General features: G+C 48.2%; 1 long non-coding RNA gene across 2 annotated transcripts; it reads left to right on the top strand.

Moving 5' to 3' along the window:
- The first annotated feature begins 365 nt into the window (after nt 1–365).
- LOC140684529 (uncharacterized) lies at nt 366–6181 on the top strand. Of its 2 annotated transcripts, none has more exons than XR_012056904.1 (3): nt 366–484; nt 4561–4672; nt 6046–6181. It is a non-coding gene; the product is annotated as an uncharacterized lncRNA (long non-coding RNA). The 2 variants fall into 2 exon arrangements; XR_012056903.1 differs by having other exon boundaries at nt 4558–4672.
- Nucleotides 6182–6739: the final 558 nt, after the last annotated feature.

Genomic DNA, 6739 nt, shown 5'->3' with positions numbered 1-6739 from the left:
GCTCTAGATCCAGGTGTTTTCCAAAGTCAGCAGGGCCTGGACATGAAATTGCTTCACATGAAAGGACCTTCAGGCTGCAGCAAGTTGGGTTTCCTCTTGACCCTCTCGTGGAATCAAGGTGTTTGAAGCTTCAGACTTCAAGTTGTCAGCATCAGCTTTTGTTCACTTTTGTGAGTGTGGGATGCAACAGCCTGACTGGGAATTGCAAGCACACACATAAAGGGAATGGGATGTAGGATCTTTCTTCACTGAGGCCTGGCTTAAGCTTGTGCTGCTGCAGAGGGGTTGTGTGGCAAAAAATGTTTTTCCTGACTTTCAGCTGAGAGAAATTCCTTCTAACTGATGTTGCTTTTTCATACAAACCACAGGGTACATGATCTTGAGTCGAACCCAACCCTTTCGCTTTAAGGTGATTTGTGGCTGTTTCTTGGGTCTGAGCAAAGAATGGGGCTTGAACTTCTCCTTGCCCACAAGCAAGTGGCTGGTGAGTAACACTTGTGAGTAAGCCTCATCAGATGTCTGTGCAAAGGAACCTTTCCCCCACCCAGTCTGAAACATGTACAAACTGATCCAAAGATCCCGTGGAAGCAGGCAGGCAGGAGGGCTCGAGCAAGCCTTGGACCAGAGCTCACCTCCGGCTGCAGGGAAGCTCTGACCGGAATCTGGACTCCTTGCCTCACCCTTGTTTCTTTTCCAAATTTAAGTGTGGGATAATGTTTATAGTAAATAGAGGTCACCTCCACGTCTGGGAAGGAATTTCATCTCTGTGCACTTCTGTGCTTTCAAAAGAGCTCAGTTTTAATAGCAAGTCTTTTATTTCTAAGTGGTTGGAAGGTGCAGGGGGGGTGGTGGGGGGGTGGTGGTTAATAAATGAGTAATCAATGGGTAGCACCCAGCAGCTTGCTGTCGGTAGTGTATCATTTTCCTGTCTGTAATGTGCTCAAGGAGCTCTATTGAGCATTTATGAACTCTGTGCATCACTCAGGAATCAGGCTGTGCTGTGAAGTGCACTCTGCTGCAGACACTGCTGAGAGGGCAAAGACAAGAGCCCATGAATTAAAGGAAATCTCATTCCTGGGAATTGCATCAGGTCCTGGCTGATTTAGGATCTCACTTTTGGACCACAGTGAGAAAAGGGGTCCTTCAGCCTCTTCCAGAAAGAGTGGGACAGACAGAAACTTCATCCTGGAAGTTTGCATGGCTGTCTGCACAGTCTGGTACTTTTTGCTTGTGTTTGTAGAAATTTCCAGGCAGAGATGTTGTGAATAATAACTAAGCTGACACTGAAATCTAGTTGTGACCTACTGAAGGAAGCTTTTTCCCTCTGTGCCAGAGGGTTGTGTGTTGAGCTCAGATACAGACAAATCCTTACCAGATCCCTCTGGAATAAGCTTGGAGGGGCAGAGCTGTAGCAGAGGGAAGGCTGTTTCCAGTTAAAAAGCTGATTATAAAAATGATGCTAGAGTGGGAAGCAGTTCTGTTGCTGGGGACAGGACCTTGCTGTTTTCCCTTTGAAGTGAAGCTGCTCCCTTGCCTGGGGTTGCAGGAATCCTGTGTTCACCTGCTCCCCCTGCACCTGAGCTTTGGAGCAGCGGCCAGCACGACTGGGCCACGGGTTCCAGAGCTGAGAGGGGACACAGCCCCCGGCACAGCCAGCAGGGATGGGGAGGGCTGGGAGCTCTCCTGACATCTCCTTTTGCTCTGCCCTGGGCCCTGGGAGGGGGAGCTGATGACAGGTCAGGCCTTTCACCTGGCTCCTGCTCACGTTCCTTCCTGCAGGCCATGTGGAGCTCAGCTCCTGCATTTGTGTGCCCTTAGGAGAGGCAGATTTCCTTTGCAGAGCTCTCCTGGCCCTCAGCACATCACTAAGTCTTTCCACAGCTGCCCACCTAATTTCCCCCATGCCGGGAATTCTGCAGGATCACTCAGCTCGTGCCTCTCTCACCCCTCCCAAAGGGATGCTGAGCCTGAGGTCTGCCCATTACCTGTAAAAGAGATCAAAGAAAGCTCCGTGTTACAAAAGTAGATTCCTGCTTAGTGGCTTCTGGCCTTTCCCATTTCTGGGACTGCTGTTCATTTCTGTTTGTGATTTTGAGCAAGTCTGGACAATTTTGGCAGGTTTGGTGTCAGGAGTTTCTAATCTGGAGTTGTCTGAAAAAAAAAAAAAAAAAAAAAAAAAAAGGATCTGGATGTATTTTTGCCTTTCCATGACTGAAAGCTGCTGTAAGTTCCAGAAAGGCTTTTCCAATGTTAAATAGCATTTTGTGGCTTCTATCCTGAGGCATATTTAAAAGGCTTGGTTTTCCTGAGGCGGATAATAAGGTGAAAATTGTCTCTTATTATAATTTCTCAAGTCTAGCTCTCCTCCCAATTAGCACCAGAATAGTCCTCCCTGCTCCTGAGCATTAAATTCAACTGCATAGGCTTGTTAAAAACTCCAGGTTTAGCTTCCTGCTTAAACTGTAATTTTAGATCCTCAGTGGGTGTAAATAGACACAAATACACTAAGCAGCTCTGCTGAGTGACATTCCCTGGGAATAAGGCTCAAACATTTGATTCCTTCTCTTCACCTCTGGTGCTTGTTTCGGTCACACACACAGACTGGGACACTGGGAAGGATTTTGGAACTTAATCTCCTGAAAAACCTATAGCTCTTCTTCTGTGGAAGCTGACCTGTAGGTTTAGTGGTTAAATCCAGATATGAAATAAAATGGCCATAATGGGAACTTTATGCAGACCCTCAATGTCATTTTACATGACAATTTGTGAGAATACAAAAGTCTACAACCTAATGTGGTGACCCACCAGAAACTCCCACTGGGAGTTTGTCATTCCTTCTCCATGAATTTAAGTGTACAGTGCTTGGAGGAGGATGCTTTTTCTCAGTGGGTTGGAGTTTTCCCTGGGGTTTTTTTTGGTTTTGGTTTTTTGTTTTTTTTTTTTAAGAGAAGAGTAATTATAACCAGCAAATGCTTTTGGAGTTAAAGGGGAAATCATCTTTGATAAGTCTGTCTGGAATGACTCACCTCAATGTTGGGGATATGTAGTGCAAAGCTGTGGATATAGATGGGGTTTTCAGCCATTTCCCAAGGCATAGCTGCTTCCCACGTGGCCCTGAGGGTTCTTGCATCCCTCACCCTGGACAAGGGCCATGCTCAGCCCCTGGGGACGAGTGGGGGACACCGGAGTCTGTTAATCCACGTACACACTCACGTGTCAGTGCACGTGGGCATACCCACTTCAGCACAGCAGATCTGTGTTTCTCTCAGAGCAAGGGAAGGGTGCAGGATGTGGGAGCAGCCATGATGGGATCAGCAGAGCATGTTGGCCCCGTGTTCATGGGCACCATCCTGAGAGCTGATTCCCCTGCTCAGCTCCTGCAGAAGGGTTGGGCATTGCTCACCAAACATTCTCATAGAGTCCCAGAGTGGTCTGGGTTGGAAGGGACATTAAAGCTCATCTCTGCCATGGGCAAGGACACCTTCCTCTATCCCAGGTTGCTCCAAGCCCCATCCAGCCTGGCCTGGAACAAGTCCAGGGATCCAGGGGCAGCCGCAGCTTCTCTGGGCACCCTGTGCCAGGGCATCACCGCCCTCAAAGGGAAGAATTTTTCCCCAGTGTCTGATCTAACCCTGCCCTCTGGCAGTGGGGAGCCATTCCCACTTGCACTGTCACTCCAGGCCCTTGTAAGTTGTTTCTCTTCACATTTTTTTGTCAGCTCCTCAGGCACTGGACGGCCCCAATTAGGTCACCCCAAATCCTTCTCTTCTCCAGTGTGAAAAATCCCAATTCTCCCAGCCTTTCTGCAGAACAGAGCTGCTCCATCCCTCTGATCATCTTCATGGCTCTTCTCTGGACTCACTCCAACATGTCCATGTCATTTCTGTGCTAGAGACCCCAGACCTTTGCCTCATCCCCCTGGAGCTCTGTCTTTAGCAGCTCTGTGCAGCCCCCAGCCACTGCAGCCAGTACGTGCACAAAGCAGCTGGTCAGAATGTTTGGGCAAGGCTTTGCTTTTCTTCTCCCCCATGAAAACTGGCTTTTAAACAAACTACTTCCCATGGAGAAATTTCCTTTTGCGTGGACATTCCTGGAGGAGGAGGGGATGTCCAAAAAGTTGAATTGTCTGTGAAGGACACAAACATCTGATGGTGCTTAAATAGAGGGAAATAACCCCAAACACACCCATTTTCACTGGATTTGAGTGCCTCAGTGTGTTTTCTCACAGCAGCACTGTATGATTAACCTTAAGTGTTTTTTATGACTGATAAGTCCTTTCCTAGGGGCCTGCTCTGCACTGGCCGCTCAGGACATGAATTCCCAGCCTTGTCATCCCTACCCCTTCCCAGCCCAAAATCCCTCTTGGAGCAGAGTCTGAGGGGATTGTCCACATTGGGCTGGACTTATAGGAAGCAAGCAAGGAAGGAGGGGGGATATTTTCACATTCCTTTGAAACATACGTTTGGAAAATTTCCCCAGGAAAGAAAAGTGCTTGCACAGCTTTACTTACTGTACATGTGCTTTGAATTGTGTGAAACCCTATCTGCTTTTCCTCAGCAGAGGCCTGATCCCCACAGGAGAGAGGCAGATCCAGCACTGGTGACTTGCTGCAGATCTCCTTCCAGATTCCACGGGCAAGGAATGCCCCCACCAGCTGCATCTGCTGGATCAGGTGGGTGGGAGGAAGAGGAGGAATGTTCCTTCTTGTGCTCAGGCCCAAGAACTTCTTAAAGCAAAATATCTGAGATACAAAGACTTTGCCAGGAAAGATGGATGTGTATTCAAAATGCCTCAGATATTTTATCAGGAGGTGATTCTGAAGTTTTCTCCTACTCCACATCTTGATTCTGCTTGTGCAGTTGGATAATCCCTGTCTGGGGCAGAGCATGCTTGGGATGAAAACCCCAGGACAAAGCCCGCTAACAGCTCACCTAAACTGCAGGACAGAGAAGGACTGATCAAACACTCAGAGCTTGGTGTGATTAGTCTCAAGGCCTCAGTTCAGATTGCACCCCCTGTGCTGAAGTTTCTGGGACTAAATGCTCAGACAGCTTCCCTTGCCTTTCCTGGAGACAAGGGGATTCCCTCCTCCCCTGTGCACATGTGTGTCTCCAAAGAGTCTGGGGGAAGAAACAATTGTGGGAATGTGTGTGGGCAGCCACACTGGAGAAACCAGACAAAATGACACCTTTTTGTCACTCCTGACAGGATGCAAGGGGGAAGTCATCTGTGAGAGGACAAAAAACCCTTGCTGCTGCAATGGTGCTGGAGAGAGTAAGAGGCTGCTTCCAGGAGATGACTGGCTGACATTGGTTTCCACTGCTGCTGCCCATGGAAATGTGTGTCCCCACAGGGGCTCGGCATGTATGTGAGGAGGAGGAGGAGGAGGAGGAGACAGCTCCCTGAGAGGGCAAAAGGCAGGGGGAGCATTGGGAATGTGAATATCACAAAAACAAATCTGTTCATAATTACAGCCCAGCAGTGCTGCTGGCAGTCACTGCTTTTGGGGCTGGACCCTCACCCTGAACAGACATCTCAGCTCCCCTAGACTCATCTTAGATGAAAACTGGGCAGGGTTGGCTAGAACAGCAACCTGGGGGTAGCTTCCAGTCTCCTGAATCAGCATTTTGAAAGCCAGACGTGCTGAGTTACCCTCCTTTCCTCCCCCAGGCCTGTGTGTATATAGACAGCTATAAAACACACATATAGCTCTGTGTTAGTACACACTCCTGCCTCTGGGAAATGTCAGCCAAGATATTATTCAAAGATTGCTCAGCCTGCTTCAAATGCTGCTAGGCTTCAGAAATTACACCCCACTCCAGGAATGGGCAAGAACTGACACAAGGCAGCAACAACCAAAAATTTCCCAGCTGTTGTGTCTGGCCTTTCCAAAACAGGAATTTCTTGGTACAGAGCCTGAAACCTTACTCTTTCCATTTGACATTGCTGGAGGGAAGGCACCAGTACTAAGAGGATGTATGAGAAAGGATTTGTTGTCAGCAAGGTGCTTGTAACAACAACTTTTTTTTTTTTTTTTTTTTTAAGACCTAACTGTGGGCAGGCATTAGGAGGATGGAAGTAACCCTGGCTTGGTCTGTTTTTCTTCGCAAGCTGGTCTGCATGGAGATCCACTTACAAGGAACACATTGTGCTCCAGAGCCCAATGGTCCTACAGCACCAGGGGAGACAGCTCATAGCCCTTGGTGGGTAAATCAAGTTGGCTGCAGTCAGGGCCAAAGAAACACGATGCAGAACAGGATGATCTCAGGAGAGCCCCACAGGACAACAAGGTATGATGTTGTGCTTGGCCTGGTTTACCTGAGTTTTCTCTGGGGACATCAGTTCTCAAAGGCTGGTAGAACAAACTCTGCAGAGCAATGCAAGAATAGCCTGTGATTCCCTTGGATGCTGTCAGAGTATGTGTAAATTATTTTTAAAAATTCAGGACTGGAATGGGAAGCAGGTTCAACAAGACCTGGAACAAGAGTGGAAGGTGTTCTGTTTTAAGTTCCTGGTGCACCTGAGGCAGGTGGCATTCACATGGAAGCATCCTTAGCCAGGGCCACAGGAACTGTTTGGAGCAGGGGATTGGAACTAGATGACCTCTAAGGTCTCTTCCAACATAAACTATTCTCTGATTCTACAAAGGAGCTTTAGAACACTCCACTGAGCCCCAGTCTGCCTTCCACAGGTCTTTCATGCACAGCTTGATGAACTGAAGCTTCAAGTGAAGCACTCA

The sequence above is a fragment of the Taeniopygia guttata genome, chromosome 7, assembly GCF_048771995.1.
Source record: "Taeniopygia guttata chromosome 7, bTaeGut7.mat, whole genome shotgun sequence".
Taxonomy (NCBI): Eukaryota; Metazoa; Chordata; class Aves; order Passeriformes; family Estrildidae; genus Taeniopygia; species Taeniopygia guttata.
This window is presented reverse-complemented; position numbering and strand designations above follow the sequence as displayed.